Source organism: Brassica napus, chromosome C2, assembly GCF_020379485.1.
Source record: "Brassica napus cultivar Da-Ae chromosome C2, Da-Ae, whole genome shotgun sequence".
Taxonomy (NCBI): domain Eukaryota; kingdom Viridiplantae; phylum Streptophyta; class Magnoliopsida; order Brassicales; family Brassicaceae; genus Brassica; species Brassica napus.
The window spans coordinates 23,464,449-23,485,687 of NC_063445.1; the positions used below are offsets into that span (position 1 = coordinate 23,464,449).

The window sequence follows — 21,239 nt, forward strand, 5'->3', positions numbered from 1 at the left end:
CGATTTTTTTCATTGTATTTACCAAATATTACAATGAAATTATGATTATTATATACTTATTGTATATATATATATATTTGAAATACTCTTATTTAATTGTTTAAAATTCAAATCTAATATTATAATATTTAGATTTAGGTTTTATCATAATAACAATTTTGATGATATTTAAAAAATAATAAATATTTTTTAGATGCAAGAAAAGAGGAAATAAATATATAGAATTTTCAACTAACATTAATTAATGTTTTATTTATTAATATATATAAAATATTAGATATATCTTCTACTTGATCTAGTTAGAGTATAAATTAATCTCGGGGCTATGATGTTTTATAAGTTCACATGTATTTTTCTAATTTTTAGACGTTTGTCACAAATTCATTGTTTCTAATTTATTGATTAATATTTCTTAGATAATATAATTTTCACTGACGAATATATAATGAATATACCCCATATATATTATTTTTCTTGTCGCTGAGACTATACTCTAATGTCAATATTATTTGTAAATAATATTATAAATTTCAACTAATTTATTTGGTGAACCTATTTAGATTTTATTATGTTTTCCTATATTTTATTAATTCTTCATATATATTTCTTTGATAAACTCGTTTGAAATTATTTTTAATTGTATATCTTTTGTTAATTACTTTAATAAAGTTTCATATGTATGGATCCTATAACTTTTACTGATGAATTACATTAAATACTTATGAAAAATCACCATGTACTTTGTTTTATTATTAATGACCTTATCCTAAAAAAATTGTAGATTAAAATATCTTTAGGTTTATTTCAAAAAAAAACTATTTGAATAGATTAATGAAGTTGTATTATAATTTTCTAAAAAATGTTGTTCCAAAAAATAATATAGTAGTGTTATTATAGTTTTAACTGTTGATGAGTAAATAACTATATTTTCACAAAAAAAGAGAGTAAATAACTATATTAATTCATTTGATTGATAAACGACAGTTTGAAAATATATAGATAAATGGGCTAGTTAACAATATGTTTCTTACACAATTAAAATACTTTTATCATCATTTATCTATAATAAAACTTTGTATACTTATTGTAATCAAAAATTGAATTTGCTCAGTAAAAAAAAGACCAAAATAAACCATTATTTTAAAAAGAAAACTTGTGTAAGTGAGTATAAACTTATACTATTTTTAAGCCGATACCTATATAACTAAGATTATTTTAACTATCTATTTTATTTTGATGTATATGTTATTTGTATGACTTGACAAAATTTATGATATAATTTTTATCAATATTTTTATGTTTATTTTTGAGAGGCTTAGCTTATAAATCAAGTTAGTTTTTTTATTTTTGTTTTTTTATCTTAATTGATATTTTAAGTTTATTTAATAGATGTTTTCATAGAAATTTCAAATTTATAAACATATTAAACTATGATTCTATTTTGGCATATCCTTGTAAAAAGACATAATTTTGCTTTTTTGTTAAAATATTTTATATTGAATTTTCAATAATTTAATATAAATATAAATCTAACTTTTAAGATAATTTTTACATATTTTAGTTTATATTTTTTTAGTTTTGTATTAATTTTAATTTTACATACATGAATATTTGGTTTTATTTTATAAAAACTGATTTGTTTTTAAAAATTGTTCTTTTTGGTTAGTTAGAATCTTATGTTTAATTTAAAACATTTATTTTTTATTTCAAGTAAATTATTTTGAAAAATAAATTTTTAACTTATTCTATTTTCATTTTATTTTGAAAGAAATAGTTTTCTGATTTTTTCTATTTAAAAATATCAAATTAAGATGTTGATTTGGTATATTTTCAATGATATTTGTAAATTTTATATAAACACATCAAATAATATATAGTCTAAATTTTGAAATAATATGTGCTTTCAATTCATATTTATTTAGTATTTTAAATTCTTGTATTTTTTAAAATTAATATTTGTTGATTAATTTACGGTCATCTTTCAAAGATTTAGTTTATATAGTAAATAATATGTGGACATTCATTGATTTATAGAGTTAATTTATCTATAATATATTCTATTTGTGAATATTTTAAATAGCATATAAATTGAATTTAAAAATTGCATCAACTTGTATATAGTATATGGTATTTGTTATTTTCAATATCATATAACCTAAACTTTAAAATCTCGTGTTTTGAATTTATATAGTTATTTTTATGTTAATTTTCACAAATCATTTAAACATTAAATAACTTATATATAGTTATTTTTTTTACTTTTTAAGTTTAACTTATTATATTAATTTATATTTTGCTTTGAAATAAACAATTTTTGGTAATATTGACATTTTTAGAAGAAAAAAATGATTTGGCATATTTTTAATGCTTTAAAATAATATGTGGACATTTTCAATAATTTATAACTTCAACTTATATATAGTATATATTATTTGTGAATATTGTCAATGACATATAACCTAAAATTTGAAACTACGTGTTTTAAACCTATATAGTTATAATTATTTGAAAGTCTTGCATTTTTATATTTTTGTTTAAATTTCTAAAATATTATAAATATTAAGTTATTTTAATATAATGTTTTACTTTAGTTAATTTACTTTTACAAAAATCAGTTTAAGATTAAGTACTTGTATTTAATGTTTAAAATTTTGTAAGTTTAAATATTTATATTGATTTATATTTTATTTTGAAATAAAATATTTTGGTAATATTGACTTTTTAGAAATAACTAAAGAAATAATTATTTCAAAGTCAAGCATTTTATATTTTATATTAAATTTCGAAAATATTATATATATTAAGTTAATTTTTATTTAATTTTAATTTTGTTAAATTATCTTATTGATATTGATTTCTATTTTATTGTTTGAAAGTACTTCAATTTTTATTTAATAATTATCTTTGTTAGTTATTTTTATGTTAAATTAAAAAAATCAGCTTAGATTAAGTAAATTATATATAATATTTTTATTTTTTTAAGTTTAACTTTTTATATTGATACTATATATTATTTGTGAATATTTTCAATAGCATATAACCCAAAAATTGAAATTACATGTTTGTTGTAAAACGAAAGTTTTAGGTCAGAATGTTTCTGTATTTCATTAATGAATAAGTGTTCCCTTTATATAGGGGATTACAAGATAAGTAAAAAGGAAAGTATCCAAAACCTAAATCCACTAGGATTAAGAAAACTATTAATACATAATAATAGAAAGATAACAATTACAAGGAAAATGAAAGATGGTTTCCATTTCTCCAAGCCGCTTCTCTCTCTCTCTCTCTAAGTCGTGGCCGATTCTCTCTCTAGGTGTATGGGCCGGTTATGGACCGGGCCGGTTATGGACATCCACTAATTGATTTATAACACTCCCCCTTGGATGCAATAACTATTCAGGGATTGTAATACACTTAATGTTGCCTCATTAAAACTTTATCATGAAAAACTCAGTGGGACAAAAACATGATGAAGGAAAAAGAGTACAGCACGTACTACTCCCCCTGATGTGAACCTCAGTGGAGGTTTCTTCAGTCTACGCATCTGATGCGTGATCTTTCCTGAACGTACAAGTAGGGAGTAAACAAATCGGCCAAGTTCATTACTGAACCGCAATTGGATTACTTTGACCTTTCCGATCTCTTCTCATGTCTTCTGACATCGTGTATGCATGGTCAAGAAGTGGACCTTTGGCTGTCGACTACTCTTAATTAGGTCGGACAGACTAAACACACTGTGGACAATTTATACTGAGCATGGTACTTTTGAACTTATAGTCTCAGGTCGTAAACCAATGTTCCGGTGTATCTACTACACGGATGTGTACCAATGTCTCTATCCACAGATCTTTCTTTATTATCATCGACTATGCACTAATCTGATCGATCCATATTGAGTCATAGACTTCTTCTATACATGTTTATAACTTGTCTCATGAGTGTTCTAGATCAAGATGTGATCAATGATTATTGCTGTAATGAGTTTTATAATCTCATCAAGCTATGGCTCTTCGGCCGAACATACTCATGGATCTCGATCAGTAATCTCTCTTGCATTCGGTAATGCTATTGCAGTCTTTTATCCAGACCTTGATGGTGTCCCATGACCTTTGTTGCCGTGGATCACACCACGCAACGGAAGATCTATTAGGTCATGGACCTCGACTACACGAGCTTATGGACGGCAATCATGATGGCTGATCTTTCTTTTCCACTAGCCATGATCAAAGAAGAAGGGTCGGACACCTAATAAATAATATGTATCAACCAATTAACCTCTCTTTAGGCTGGTTTAGTATAAAGTAAACACAAGGAATTCAAATCTCTTTTATAAGTATATGTATGGACTGAATTTGGATTGTCCTTATACAATTCCTTTATATAATATATGCAGCTGCTTTGTTTCAGTCCATGAACAACTTAGGAACAATGTTGTTCTTTATCCATGAACAGCTTAGGAACAATGTTGTTCTTTATCCAGTGATCCATATGCTGCTTTTGTATCTAATTTCTTTCTTATGACCAAACCTTTGTCAATTTCGAAAATATGTAGCAGCATCCACCACATAGGAATTTATCTCCTTATAATTTGTTCCTTTGGTCTCTGTGAGTATCATTGTGTAACAAGCTATGATCGAATGCTGTTAGTAGGAAACATGAACACCTTTAGACCACGTGATCATGTACCATATCTCACGGTTTCTTTTCCCTCACAAGACCCATCTATTTCACTGGTTTATCAGATGGCGTTTCTGTATATGTGTATGGCCAATACGCCTATCTCTTCTTTAGATACTTTAAACCCCATATTTATCTTTTCAATCTAATCTTTAATCTTTATGAGTACTCTTTCGTGGGTTCATGATCCTCGTTTATATCTTTAAACTCAAGTGCTACTACTTTATGTATCCTTATACAAATATAACTCTCATGTGTCGACACTTATATATGTGTGGTTCCATTGTGTTCCAGACATGATCTAATCGATTTGAGATTTCATTATCCAAGACCTTTGTTACCTAGTAGCTTGGCGTCCCAAGCTACATGGTTTGGTACCTTAGATGTTTAGCTGCACAGCCTTTTCTCAATGTTTGGTATGGTTTCTATTTTGACCTCGGATATGTATTCTATGCACCTTTTCTTTCCGAGGTTCCGTATCTTATGGAACACTTTGGTCTATCTTGTATAGACTCTGTAGCAACTTGACTGTGTCTCTAGGATATCAGATTTCGTTTGGTGCTAAGATGGTTATGACTTAGTCATTCTTTTCTTTTCTTTTCGGGTCAGTGTCTGGCATCTAGATTAGCTAGCTTTGTATAATCTTTCTTTGGACGTCTTAAATCATACTTTTAGTCCGAGGATCTTGCCAAGACAATGATGGTTGATACCATTCTATTTCTCTTATCATTCTTTTAATCTTTACCAGCTTATAACTTTCTCCTTCTAATGTTGGATAGTCGGATTCATTAGTCATGCAATCCGTGCACCTGGCCTCAATCTGATCACCCATATTTGGCCCAAGGTCTCTTAAAACTCGTGGGAGAAAGACATACTTTTATCCAACATATATTCTCAATCCTCTTCTGAGGTTCCATCTTGGACGGCACATATGTCTGTGGTGGTTTATTCAATAGTCTCTTAAGATGGTATATGTCTGGCTCATGACCCGTATTCAATCTGAGATGGGAATATCTATGCTCACTTATATGGCCTGATGCATATTAACCTTATATACATGTAAAACTTGTGATGTCACTAAGCTTTATAGACTTTAGAGTCTGAGCCTTATAGATAATGGCTTATACGGCTGAACCTTTGTAGGTAATGGCCTTTGCGGCCGAGCCGTTTATAGCATGGTCATAGACCATAGTAGTACACGAATTTGTAGTATTGATCATGTGTGATCATGGATCACGGGTTTATCCTTTCTCCCCCTCATGAACATACTATAATTTCGTGATGCTTAGGAATTTAAAGCCTCATGAGTTTCCCTTGTGTACATGTTACACAACGTGAGATCTTATGGGATAACTCTGTGTGCCTATTCAATATCAATCTTTGCATCAAGTTTAGACCAGGATGGCTAATCCGGTCATGCCATATAGTGTATAATTTTCGTGGGGTATACCAATCTGGTTACCATGGCTTTTGCCTTTATCATACTGATCTTTGCATAGTCTAGATCAGTAGAGAATGCAGGTATAGTTTCGATCGCTCTTTGTTTCCTTTGCCCATTGTTTCTATATGGAAACCATTATCATATATCTTATAAACTCAATGGGCTTCAATGGGTGGATATAGAGCATTAGGTCTTTTATGTGTGCTCTTTTTAGGCACCAATGTACTTAGCCTCTTTAGGCGCCAATGTACTAAGTCTAGCCGTAGCCCTTTAGGCAATTCTATACTGGTCGCAGGCCCTTATCTGACTGACTATAACCGCAACATTGCCTTATATATTGGCATTTTCTTAGTCATATCTAAAATCATTCATTCATCTTATAATATAAGTTCTTAATTCAAGAAAATCACAAACATAAAGCAAAGCAAACACATAAATCGAAATCAACATTATTCTTTTTAGACAATCAGATGTTTTAGCCTAATGATTCCCCATTACATATCTTATGGCACACTGACTTGGTCGAGTGTGGTGGCTTAGAAATGCCATGGCCTCCTCTCCCTTAACCATGGCCAAAACTGGGTCCGCAACCACGGTTATAGTGATTCATATGTCCATGGTCGTATAAGGTAGTTTGGCTATGCCCACGTCCTTTCCATCCATCACGGTTACAGCCGTATGGTTTATCATGATGGACGTGGCTGCTTTCTTTAGATTTTTTTTTTCTTTTCCTCTGCAGCCTCATTGGTTTCAGGTAATGGGGTTGGCGAGTAATCATTATTGCCATGTATCTATTACTTTCACTTGCATTATTGTCCTCGAGGATACATTCACCGAGGCCCTTTGATTTCAGGACAATCTCTGTGTCTAATGCCCATTGTAAATAATTATCTCCAAAGAGATTTAGGACAGCATAATCTAGATTGCTGATTTTCGACATCTGTAATCATATATCACTCAATCTTTATAAGAAAAAAAATCGTGTGACCAAGTAAACAATCGAGTTAATGCATTTCTAATAAACAAGCCAGACGACTATAGGGGTGATATGCAATGAGGTCACACGGCCTAGGTGATGTATGATGCGGCCAAGCAAGCAATCAAGTAATGATCAATGCATCAGTAAGTAAGCCACACGGCTATGCGGGTTTAATGCAATACAATCAAGGCCACACGGCCATACAGTCATGATGCAAGCAAAGAGGCCACACAGCTAGATAGATATTTGATGCATACGATCCTAGCTTTCGGATTCTATATGTGATCAAGGTGATATGATGTATGCAAGCCACACAGCTATGATAGTAAGGTGCAATAAAGGCCACATGGCCAAGCTATGATGCAAACAATCTATGTTGATCCAATTAGGGTTTTATCATCTTAGCAATACGAAATGTGGCTAGGGTTTCAGATTTTATGAGAATCAAAAATAATCTAGCACCTTAGCTTTCAAGACATCAATTAGATCGGTCAAAATAACAAGAATCAAACATAAACTCAATTTGGATCAATATCACCGGATTTAGGGTTTCAAGGCCCTTAGGGATTCAAATTCAAGATTTAGGGATTCAGATTCAACATGCAATCAATCTACCTGACTTAACTCACAATCAATAGAATCAATCAAGCAAGCAAGCCTTATGGCTAAGGTTTATGCCTCACGGCCAAGAAGAAGCCACACAGCCATGAGGAAGCCACACAACCAAAACAGGAAAACAAGCCGCACGGCTAATGATTCAATTCAAGATCAATGCATATAGTTTGTTGTGTAATTGCAATCCTAGCATAGATGCATTCTATCAGTTTATACAATGTACTCAACACAAGCAAGCTAATCGGCCAAGCAAAGAACAATCATACTTGATTTCAATTTCAATTTCAATACCATTCTAACATGAGATTCTAAGTGCAATTGCAATCAATCAATGTGATTAGGTTTAGGTATGAATGCAACAAGGCCACACGGACACAAATATGATTATGTCTAGAATAGTTTAACCTAATCCTATAGTTTCAGATTTCAATTTTAAACAATCTAAACTAGATCATTAGGGTTTTAGTTTAAACATGCCAAACAATTCAGATTTCAAGATTCAAGTTTAAACAATCATAATCATAATTCTAGGTGATAAATCAATCAAACAAAGTTTCAAATTCCAAACAACTAAAATCGATTTTTCAAATTAGGGTTTTGGGAATTCGATTTGATCTTAGATCAAGGGAGTTTAATTTTAAGATTCAAAAACCTTCAAGGTTCTGATTTTAATTGATCAATGGATCAAATCTCGATTTTAGGGTTTGGATCGAACTTATAGAGCTTCGATTTACTCATAGGGTATTGATCTATTATCCTATGGCTTTCATCTTTTTAGAGATTATATTTTAGGGTTTGAATCTTTACAAAACAACCAGATTCGATTCATGTTTTCAGATTTCGAATTACCTTTAAGGTTTTGAAGATTGTAGAACCGGACCACCAAGAGAACCTCGAGCTGGACGATCGGACGCGAGCTGGAACGCGAGCTGGAACGGAACGCGTCCAATCTAATGTCTTGAGCTGGAACGGAACGCGAGCTGGAACGCGAGCTGGAACGGAACGCGTCCAATCGGACACAGAAAACGATCAAGACACAGAAAACGGTTTGCACTGACAGATTCGTCTCGAATTACCTTTAGGGTTTTCTGTGTCCTTACGGTTTGGGAGAACGACCTCTTTGAAGTTCCAGGGCAGATTCCTCTTCGTTTAGGGTTTTTAGGGTTTTTAGTGATTTTGGTTTTAGGCTCAGGGTGTTAGAGGCTATCGTGCTGATAACGTGTTGTAAAATGAATGTTTTAGGTCTGAATGTTTCTGTATTTCATTAATGAATAAGTGTTCCCTTTATATAGGGGATTACAAGATAAGTAAAAAGGAAAGTATCCAAAACCTAAATCCACTAGGATTAGGAAAACTACTAATACATAATAATGGAAAGATAATAATTACAAGGAAAAGGAAAAATGGTTTCCTTTTCTCCAAGCCGTCTCTCTCTATCTCTCTCTAAGTCGTGGCCGACTCTCTCTCTAGGTGTATGGGCCGGTTATGGACCGGGCCGGTTATGTACATCCACTAATTGATTTATAACAATGTTTTAATTTTTATAGTTATAATTTTTTGAAAGTCTTGCATTTTTTTTTTAATTTTTGAAAATTAATTATATATTCAGTTAACTTATATATAATCTTTTTACTTTTGTTAGCTTTCCTTATTTAATATTGACTTCTGTTTTATTTTAAAGTAAACAAAATTTTGGAAATACTGACTTTTTTGAAAGTATTAAACGAAAATAATGATTTGTCATATTATGATTAGTTGTTTTAAATCCTATGTGTTTTAAATCATATTATTGAATATTTTCAATAGCATATAACATAAGCTTTAAAAATCATGTGTCTTAAATTTATATAGTTATGATTGTTAAAATATCTTGCATTTTAACTTAATTATTATATTTGTAAGATAGTTTTATGTAACTTCCGAAAATATATTATATATTAAGTTAAATTATATATAATTCTTTGAATTTTGTAAGTTTGCCTTATTTAAATTGATTTCTATTCTATTATGAAATAAACAGTTTTTTGTAAACATTGACATATTTAAAAATAGCAAATTAAAGATCTGATGTGTCAAAACACGACCGGAGGTTTTAAATCCTACGTGGACGTCCTCAGTGGCTTATAGCCTCAACTTTTATATAGTATAGATAGCAAATTGAAGATCTGATGTGTCAAAATATGATTGGAGGTTTTAAATCCTACGTGGACGTCCTCAATGGCTTATAGCCTCAACTTTTATATACAATAGATTAATTTATCATTTCTGTAATGAACCAGATTGTGGATGGCTCATAACCAAGAGATTATGATTTGTAGTCTTTCCATTTATCTATGACGGTGTAATCTTCTATATAAGAAACCTATATGTTATGAATAAAGATAGACTTTTCCATTACTTTTATAACACGTTATCAGCACGAAACTCTAAATCCCTAAGCTAATACCCAAATCGAAAAACCCTAAAACCTAACCCTAGCCGGCGATACGACGAACCCTAAACCTCGATCGCGTCTCTTGTTCCCGCATCTGTTCCAGCTCGCGTCCCCAATCAGCTTCAGCCCAAGGCATTCCTGATCCTAGCTCAGACATTCGCGACAGCATCAGACAGCTCGCGTCCGACGATCAAGGCGTTCCCGATCAAGCAACAAAGGACGTCCGCGACCCGATAGAAGCGACTCGATCCATTCCAACTCGCGTCCCATTCGTGTCCAGCTCGCGGCTCAACTCCTTTGGTGGTCCGATTCAACAATTATCTAAGGTTAAAAGGTAATTCAAAACCTAAGAACCCATAATCGAACATGGATTGATTGATAAAGAATGAAACCCTAAAACCCTAATCTTTATGAATCAAAACCATAGAGTTATAGATAAAAGTCCTAATTGAGTAAATCGAAGCTCTAAAAGTTCGATACCCCAAACCCTAAATCATGTTCCTACATGATTAAAACCCCAAATCGATTTTTACAAGTTAAAATCTGATAAACCCTAACCCTATATCTATAAACCCTAAATAATATAAGTATCAGAATTAATTATACTATAATTATCAAATCACATATTAAAACCCTAATCGAATATTTTGAAATCAAAACTGTTTTCGGTTTTGATCATTGAGGTTTTAAATCTGATTGAATCTGATGCTATGTTGCTACAATTGTTTGACCGTTAAATTGATAGATTTATTTTCTCATCATGCTTGGTTAATTGTTCATCTGATTTAAAATTGTTTAAACCGACCAGCCTGTTAAAACATTGATTGAATCCGATAGGTTGCTAGCTTGCTTTGCTTATATAATCCGATAGGTTGATAGATTGATTGAGGTTTACATGTTTAAAATCCGAATGATCTGATTGCATGATTCTTGAGGTTTAATATCATCTGCTAGGATTGATAGTTTTGTAATCTGATTTGTTTTAAATAGAAACCGTAAATAATCCGTATGATAGGTTATATTGATCTGATTTGGATGTCTTTGAGAATAGAGAATCCGTATGCTAGGTTGATAGATTCATGATAAAATCTAATGTCTTGAGGTTTAAGATTGTATGCTAGGTTCGATTTTATTAATTGATCTGATTAGAAATCATGAAACCCTAATTCTAGTCCTAACCTTAATCCGCATATCTGAAACTTGAAACCCTAAATTCATTATGCTTATGAGTTCTATTAAATTGATTGATCTGATTATATGTTTTTGAGGTTTGATAAATTCGGATACTAGATACATTATTTACACATGGTTTATACTAAATACCAATCAGCCTTGAAACTGCTCATTGAAATTCATGCTTGAAATCTATATTCTAGTATTGCTAAAATCAGCCTTGAAACTGATTCATTGAAATTCATGCTTGAAATCTATATTCTAGTATTGCTAAAATCAGTCTTGAAACTGATTGAGTGATTAATAAATCTTTTTACTAGTCTTGCTAAAATCTATTGATTGTTAAACCCTAATTGCATGATTAATTGAATCCGTTTTTGATAGTCTTGATAAACCATAATATTATGAGCACATAGAAATAGTATTGCTGAGACTTACTAGAAATTGACTGATTAATTAAATGTCTTTAAGATTGATAGTCTCATTGTCCGAATTGATTGTTTTTAAGAGTAAGGCCGCATGAAAATTATACCTAAATATTGAGTGATATATGATTTGAGATGTCGAAAATCAACCTGGATTTTGCTGCTCTAAATCTCTCTAGAGATAATTATTTACGGTGGACATTGGATACAAAGATTGTTCTAAAGTCAAAAAGACTTGGTGAATGTATCATAGAAGGCAATAATGCCAATGAGAAAGATTGATACATGGCAATATTAATTATTAGCCACCATCTTATTAAGAGTCTCAAAGATCAGTATCTGACTATAGAGAATCTTTTAGACCTTTGGACAGAGTTAAAAATCGAGATATGATCACCAAAGAACGGTGTTATTACCAAAGGCCCTATTTGATTGGAGGAATCTCAGAATCCATGACTATAAGTCCGTGGATGAGTTTATTGCTAGCTGGGTAAAATAATGGATTACTGATGAGAAACAGTGAATTGAGACCTCCTGGATTAACCCCATTACCTGATACCAATAAGGCCGCAGAAGAAAAAAAACAGGTAACCACGTCCAAAATGATAGACCACATGGTCATGGCCGTGGAGGGTGGAAAGGACGTGGCCATGGCCACTATAACACATTTGGCCGTGGGAATCACTATGGCAGAGGCCGTGGGTATCAACCCAATTTAAGCCATGGTCAAGGCAGTGGCCGTGGTATATCCTTTAAACCACAAAGCTCGACCAAATCAGTGTGACATAGATGTGGAATGAGGAACCATTGTGCTAAGATATGAAGGACTCCCAAACATTTTTGTGACCTCTATTAAAGAGAGTCTGAAAGGGAAGAATCCTTAAACCCACTTTGTCTATAAAGATGGTGAAAATAATTTCGAACATGATCAAGATGATCTTATGGAATATGATTGCCTAAAAGAATCAAGTTGATAATCTGATTTCGACATCAAACTTGTGTGATTGATTTGCTTGTATGCTTTCTCTGATTTTTATCTCTTTGAATTTATTTTTTATTACATTTGTCTGCTTAGATTAAATGAATGAATGATTTTTCTATATGAGTACACTGAAAAACGCCAATATAAGTACTAAAGCAGGTATCGCCAGTCTGAAAGAAGACTATGGCTAGACTAATATATTATTGCCTAAGGGTATGCATCTAGAAATTTAGTGATGCCTTATATTCACCCAGCTCTACGAGCAAGAGCAGCCTATTGAGTTTTAAAGATATAAGAATGAATGGTTTCCATATTGAAACAATGGGAGAAAGAAACAAAAAGTTCCTTCAGATATATGTATAAAATCGCCCAAGGCCATAATAAGTCCTAAAGACTATACATGCATTCTCTACTGACCTAGACTATGCATAGTTCAGTATGATAGAGGCTAAAAACCTGCAAAAATATACATTTTATGGCACGACCGGATTGGCCATCCTGGTCCAAACATGATGCGAAAATTGATATTCAAAAGGCACACATTAAAAGATAAGAAGAGTTATCCCAAAGAATCTCACGTGTGTAGCATGTACACAAGGGAAACTCATTAGGCCATCACCAGTAAAACGGCTACGAGCCTCTTTTTCATAAATAAAGACTATATGTCTAGATAATACTGGTGAATACATGTCCCAAGCGTTTAAATGATTATGGTATGTCCATGGGGGTAAGTGTGGACAATTCTGTGATACATGTCCATACCAAGAACGGCTTGGCCGAAATCTTTTAAAACGCAAATAGCTTATTGATAGACCATAACTTATGAGGTCAAAACTCCCATTCACAGCTTGGGCCACACGAAATTTACATGCACCTAAGTTAATACGCATCAGGCCATTTAGTGAGCATAGATATCACATATCACAATTATTAACGGGTCAAGAGCCAGACATACCCCATCATAAGACATTTGGATGTGTTGTCTATGTACTAATTGCTCCACCACAGAGAACTAAGATGAGACCTCAAAAGGAGGATGGGGATATATGTTGGATATGATTCTCCCACAATAATAAAGTACTTTGAGCCAACTATGGGTGATTATATTTGAGGCCAGGTACACGGATTATTTTAAGACCAGGAGGAGAAAAAAATAATAATAAAGCTGGTAAAAGAATGGTAAAAGAAATAGAATGGAATCAACCATCAATGTCTTGGCAAGATCCTCAGACTAAAGAATGTGAAATAGACGTCCAAAGATTATACATTTGCAAAGCTAGCTAATCAAATGCCAGACACATTTTCTGACCCGAAAAAGAATGACTAAGTCATATATAAACCAGCTTGTAAAGCACCAACGAATTTGATGTCCAAGAAGAGACACAGTCAAGTTGCTACAGAGTCTAGACAACGTATGAAACGTGGTAGACCAAATAGGTTCCAAAAGATAAGAATCCTCGGAAACAAAAGAAAGGTGCAGAGAATGATAATCAAAATCCAAATCCGAGGTTACTAAGGAAACCATCCCAGACATGGAGATAAGGCCGGCCGGCTCTAAGGTACAGGTACCAAACAATGTAGCTTGGGAAGCCAAGCTACAAAGTATTAAAGGTCCTGATAATAATGAATCTCAATCGATTATATCATGTCTGGAACATAATGGAACCAATAAGGAATGTTGACATAAGATGATTAATTTTCATACAAAGTAGCACTTGAATTTATGAATATAAGCGAGGATCATGAACCCACGTCAATATAAGAGTACGCACTCGTAGAACAGATTGGATTAAATGAAAACGTAGGGTTAAATAGTTTAAGGAAGAAATGTATTTGGCCATATGATTAAGAAGCCATATGATGTTAAAACCAGTGGATATAAATGGGTCTTGTGAGGAATAGAAATCGTGAGATATAAAGCTGATGTTGCACAAGGATTCTCACAAAGACCAGTAATAGATTATGAGGAGGCATACTCTCATGTGGTGGATGCAGCTACTTTTAGATTTCTCATAAGTCTGGCTATATAAGAGAGAAAATTAGACTTGCAGCAAGTTGATGTAGTGACTGCATATTTATATGGTCCACTGGATAATGAAAGTACGAGAGGGTATTGAGCTGAATGAACATCAAGTTCTCGAGAACAATATTGATAATCATCAAAGTATATGATCTGAATATCCTAGGAACCTCTGGATACAATTTCTCAAACAGTTGAATATCTCAAGAAAGAGTTTGAGATGAAAGATCTTGGAAAACAAATTTTTGTTTGGGATTACAGTTTGAGTACATTAACAATGAAATCCTTGTGCATCAAATGGTATATACATAAAAGGGTACTCAAGAAATTTAATATGGACCAGTCTCACCCATTATCTAGTACATGGGCGTGAGATCACTTGTTTTAGACACTGATCCATTAAGTCCAAAAGTGGACGATAAAGAAGTCCATTTAGTCTTGAGATGGACGATGCAAAAGTCTGTTTTAGATACTGATATGTTTGGTCCATAAGAAGGACGATGAAGAAGCTTTTGATTTTGGTTTATTTTATACTAACCAACCCAAAGAGGAGTTATTTGGTTTTGTTGATTTGTTTTCAGACAGGTTATGTTTTACGCATGGTGGTACACGCATATCACAGCAACATCATCCAAGATTTCGTGTGTGTGTATTTGAGGCCGATGACTCAATATGTTCGATCAGATTGTGGCATGGCCGATGGTAAAGAAGAACCAACTATCATGTTCGAGGACGAAGCATATTCTGCCGAAGATCTTCATCACCCACGGATTGCAGAAAATTGGAGAGGTCCAAGGGACCTTCAGTAATGTCCAAATCATGGGGAGTAATGTGTGTTGTACTCTTTTTCTTTCACTATGGTTTTGTCTCAATTAGGTTTTCCCGGTAAGGTTTTAATGAGACGATATTAAAGCACATTACAAGCTATAAATGGTTATGGCATCCAAGGGGGAGTGTTATGAACCAGACTGTGGATGATTCATAACCAAGAGATTATGATTTGTAATCTTTTCATTTATCTATGACGGTGTAATCTTTTATATAAAGAACTTATATGTTACGAATAAAGATAGAATTTTCCTTTACTTTTATAATAATTTCGACCTAATTGGCGCATTGATATGTGCTTTTCTCTACGCCGTGCTGGGCAGCACGTTAAAATGGACCACCACGTTTGAGTTGTGTTAAAATCAAATTGACCGGTTTTAATTACGTTGTGGGACTCCTCTTTGTAGGTCCTACTCCCTCCTTCCACGTTTCCATTTGTAGCCGTCAGATTTAAATTACCACAAAACGATTCGTGTTGAAAAGTCAATCAAATCGACGGACACGGTTAGCTGTTGGGTGAACTAATCAATATTAAGGTCGTTCGACCACGACATCGCAGCGGCTAGTCCAAGTCATGTGCCATTTTTTCTACAAATTTAGAGTAAGTTTTGGTTTCAATCTAATTATCGCCACATGATTTGTTTTTAACGATTATCGTTTCTCGTTAGAGTATTATTCTCCGAGTTAAACTTGTTTTTCCAAAAATGGGACCCAACAGTGATAAAAAGGAGATTAATGGTCTATAAGAGTGAGTGAAAATAGTAAAAAGTGGTCAATACCGTGTGCAGGGGATAAAGAAAGTACACAAAACTCGAAAAAGGCCAAAAGAATCATGGACGTGGACCGGTTCCATGTGACTATTCTTCGAACCAAAGTAAACTTGAAAGCTTTTCTGGAAAAAACCTTAAATATTTCACGTTGACATTATACAAATGAAAACTATAGCTTAGCAGTAGCACACAACAAAGATTAAAAAGAAATAATATGAAGTGATAAATCTTCGATTTTTGTAAGAATATTAATTAAGTAATTAGCATGCGATAAAATAGAAAATACTAATTAGCATGGTAACGAGGATTTAATTATTCAGTTAAAACTTACTGTCTTTTTTTTTACACTTTACTCACTCATTTTGTCCACATATATGCTTTATTGATAGTCATCACCAACCACTATAACGTCTCTATCTAAAATACACCAACATATACTTATATAATCGAAGTAAAATACACGTAGGGGGGCAAATATACATAAATCTATGAGTATGAAACTTGTCATTGCACAATTTTGATCTCTATGTGTATCTGTGAGAAGAAACAAAGATATAAATATCTGGTTGGTTAGAAGAATGTATACCTACCTTGTTATTTAATTCATGTAATATGAAATAAATTTACATATTTTGTTTTTTCTCATCACGTCTTTACTATAAGAATACATCATCTATGATGTATCCAGTTCTTATCCGATTCACTCCACAGCATTTTTTTGCTATTCCAAAATATCTTGATCCTTCTTTGGTCAAAGTCAAGATATCTTGATCCTTGCTAATGTATTTTTCATTTAGGCATGTTAATGATTTGTGTTAGTATTATTATTGTGTTATCATTCATATTCAAACATGATAGATTACATGTTTTTGAAAGAGTTACGTGTCTTCCTTCAATAATTGTGTACATTTCATGTTAATATGAATGCAACCTAATTAACCCACCTCACATATCTCCAAAATGTGTAAATACATGTTTTAGGAGCGTTTTTCTTGCTATTGATTGTTTTAGAAATTTAAATTTTGCCAAACGAAATATATTAATTTTATTTGTAAATATGTCATATTTTAAAACATTTTATTTTCATATTAAGTAATCCAGTTTCTAGTAAACATTTAATTATATTATATGTTTTATACCGTTGATATGTTAGTGAGCGACAAAAGACATGATTTAGACACAGTTTTTTCTACATCGAATAAACGTCTCCAGCGGCTACGGTCGCCGGAATTTCTTCATCTGTTTTATTTTTTTGTTAATTGATTTATTCCACACAAATTATCATCTACTCTTTTTGTTGATTTATCATTCAAGTCTGTCATTTCCTTCGGTGATGGGGTCTAACTCTGTTACTGTATGTGTCTCCCTCTAGGAGTTGTACTTTTTGATGTTCAATATATGCTTCGATCGGTTTTATTCTGTTTTGTTTGATGCACTGTCTTCGTCCTTCTAATATATTTCATAGAGGTGGTCAATATTCCCAATTAATATTTGAGAATTCAGTTTCGCATCCCGCCATGGCCGGGAGCAGTGGCGGAGCCACATTGTATGAGACGGGGGCATTTGCCCCCAACAACTTTTTAAAATTCCATGTAAATTACTGAATAAATTTAATATACCCCCATTGTTTTGATCAAATATAGGTTTGATCCATTGACTAATTTTACTCGTGCCCCCAACAAAAAAATTATCTGCCTCCGCCCCTGGCCGGGAGAGACTCAAAGAAGGCTGCATCATCACAAAAACTTTTCTCTTTTATCAAATTGTATTTCCAACATAAATCACTGTAAGGGATGGAGACGAAAGACCTTTGATGTCTGTTACGTATGACCAATATGGATAAGAGAGGCAATATGGAATCAAGAAATTTGGTTACTCACACATTTGAAGAATTATATATCTAAAAGGTTGGATGATGTTGTTGCACCACTCTCTAGACATTAGGAAATAGTGTTTGTTAGGGCATTAACCATGCTTTGTTTGTGCATTAATCTGAAGCATATACTTAATAATTGGTGTCTAGTCGTGAAGATTAGAAAGCCACAATATCTTGGAAGGATTTTGGTACGGACTAAATAGTACCAAAGTAACTATTTTTGGAATTATGTTTGGAGACATCGGTTTGAAGATTTGGTTTGTGAACAAAAAGTTCAACGTGAAGCTGCATTCAAATCACATCAGAAGAAGATCATATATGTAACAGATCATATAATGTGTTATTGTATAAGACTATTCTTTGGAAAGCATCGTTAAAATCTCTTATGCTGTAATTTTTTTCATTGTTTTTTTCGGTCAAGTATTTTTTTCATTGTTAAAAAAGCATACATGTGTGTATGTATTAGCTTGTTTCCAAGTAATTATGTAATGTTTTTTGTTATCACAATTTGAAATTACTCGAAAAAGTAAGTAATAAACCAGATTTAAGACTTTAATAACATTAAGATTTTTTTCTATGAATTAAAACAAAATTACATAGGTTTTATGGAAAAATCTGATTTTAAAGCGAACAAAATATGGAGCGGATTGGTTCAACGACTCTACCTGAAAGTTTGGTTTCGTCGCAGAAGAGAAAAAGGTTGTGTGTGACAACGTCACCACCATCTCTCCTAATTTTCTGAACCCAGATACCTTTCCTTTTTCATCAAATCATAGACCTACAACATATACCTTTTTTTGTCGGGAAAAAACAAGTATTTTTATATAGTATAAAGTGGTATTTTTACTTTTTTTTTTTTTTTTTTTTTTTTTTTTTGTCACTGGGCGCTCTCTGGAATCCCGGAGGAGTCGAATCCGTGTGCCTTGGGATCCAGTTCACTCTAGTGTTTTACCACTAGGCTATTCTGTCCCGGCCTAGTGGTATTTTTACTATTTAGATAAACATCTTTCTGGTTAAAAAAAAAAGATAAAAATCTTTCTTTCATATCAAACTTTTTATTAAAAAACTTAATTTAGAATATGTATTTTTTTAAATAATATTTTATATATTTTTGGTTTATGTGATACATAATGAAGAATGAATGTTAAATTATGGTTTCACTTAAATTTTATTTTCTGAGTCCATTATTTAATACTCTGATATTTAATACTAGTAAATGGAAGGAATATAATCAATTACGTAAAAAAAAAACATGATAGAATTAACAACTTCACCAATCACGCCTTCTGGATATAAGTTAAATAAAAATGATACTCCCTCCATTCATAAAAGATCTATGTTTTATAATTTTTTACATTTTTTAATAAAACATATTAAAATTTGCTATAAATATATAGTTTTTTGTAATTTTATATTTTATATATTTTTAAACAAATAAGATTTTAAAAAATGCAATTAATGTTTTTGAACTTCACAATTTTTCATTATTAATTGACAAAAATTGCATTGAAAATATAAAATATGTATATTTTTGAAAAAAAAATTTATCTAGAATATAGATGAACGAAGAGAGTATTTAAAATCATAAAACTCATTTAAACACGCTTTATTAAAACTATTGCTTACCATAAATTACAGCTGGCTCATAAATACTTTTACATCTTTCCCCAGATTTTTATTGACTATTTTCATTAACATCCACAACTCGCACAAGTATTTTTTTCAAATTTAACATCCATAACCAATCACTATTTTGTGCTAAGGAAAAACTTACTTGTGGGGTAAATTGCATACGCAATACTGATAGTAACGTATCTACCAATTAGGCTATTTTATTAATTTTTAATGTTTAAAATAGTTGTAAATTAGAGTTAATTAAACTATAGTTGAAGAGAGAGAGAGATACATAGGAAGAAGAAGCATACCCGAAAGTACCTCACTGGTTCAGATTTAAAGTCTTTTGATAGAAAAAAACCCAAAACCGAGTGAAATTTTCGGACATAAAAAATCTATCTCTAAAACCCTTTCTCTGATTTTTGTTTTTGCTCAAGTTTTCCAAGTCTCCTGAAAAAACAAAGAGAAGAAAAAGACAGCAAACTGATAGAGAGAGAAAGCTGCATTTTTTTAAAATATGTATGCTTTGTGCTCATCCTTCTTGATCTAACATTGCCGACAACTTCTAGGCGAATAATCAAGCTTCTTACATTTGGGTTTGTTTTCTGATTCTCTACTTCTCCAACAAATCTCCACCTGCCTGATTTTTTTTTCTGTGTTTCTGGGTTTTCCATTGTGCTTGACTTGTCATCTAGTTTATGGATCTTTATCTCTAATTTTTTTTTTACAGCTGTCAATTGTTTTTGCGTGTTCTTTCATTCTCCTGCTTAATGGTTTATCTATCTGAATTTAAGAATCAAATTGAGATTTCAAAAACTCTTATATTTTCTTGTTTTTTTCTCTCTCTTCTGTTTCTTTGGTAATTTTTCCTCTCTGGGCTTTGTAAATTCATCATCTTTCATAGAAAGTAGTTTTTTTTTGTTGAACTTAGATTCTTTTCATTTGTTTTCCCTATAGAGGTAAGGTTTTATAAAACATTTTTACACTAAAAATATATGTACGAAATTCGAGCTAATTCCGTTTATAGTTTTCTCTTTGGTGCTTGTGCTGTTTCAGTCTTTCTCTGCCTTTTCCAAAGTCTTTATCTTTCACAAATATCAAAACATTGGAAAAATTTGCACAGGGTTAATTCAAAACCAACATGAATCTATAATTCTTGAGGAACTGGATCCTGTTTAAAGATCATCTTTGTTCTCTTGAGTAAAAAAGAGTAACAATGGCTCGAGGTAGAATAAGATCAAAGCTGAGACTAAGCCATCTCTATACATTCGGATGCCTTAAACCAAGTACACTCGAAGGTGAAGACCCACCACACCCACTCCACGGTCCAGGCTTCAGCCGTACAGTGTTCTTCTGTACACCAGCCTCCACTGCACAAGAACAGAAACCTCTGAGATACCGTTCA

General features: G+C 32.2%; 1 long non-coding RNA gene across 1 annotated transcript; it reads left to right on the forward strand.

Annotated features, from left to right (window-relative positions):
* Nucleotides 1-15,121: 15,121 nt before the first annotated feature.
* LOC125582087 lies at nucleotides 15,122-21,208 on the forward strand. Its single transcript, XR_007319940.1, has 2 exons — nucleotides 15,122-20,430; nucleotides 20,958-21,208. It is a non-coding gene; the product is annotated as an uncharacterized LOC125582087 (long non-coding RNA).
* Nucleotides 21,209-21,239: the final 31 nt, after the last annotated feature.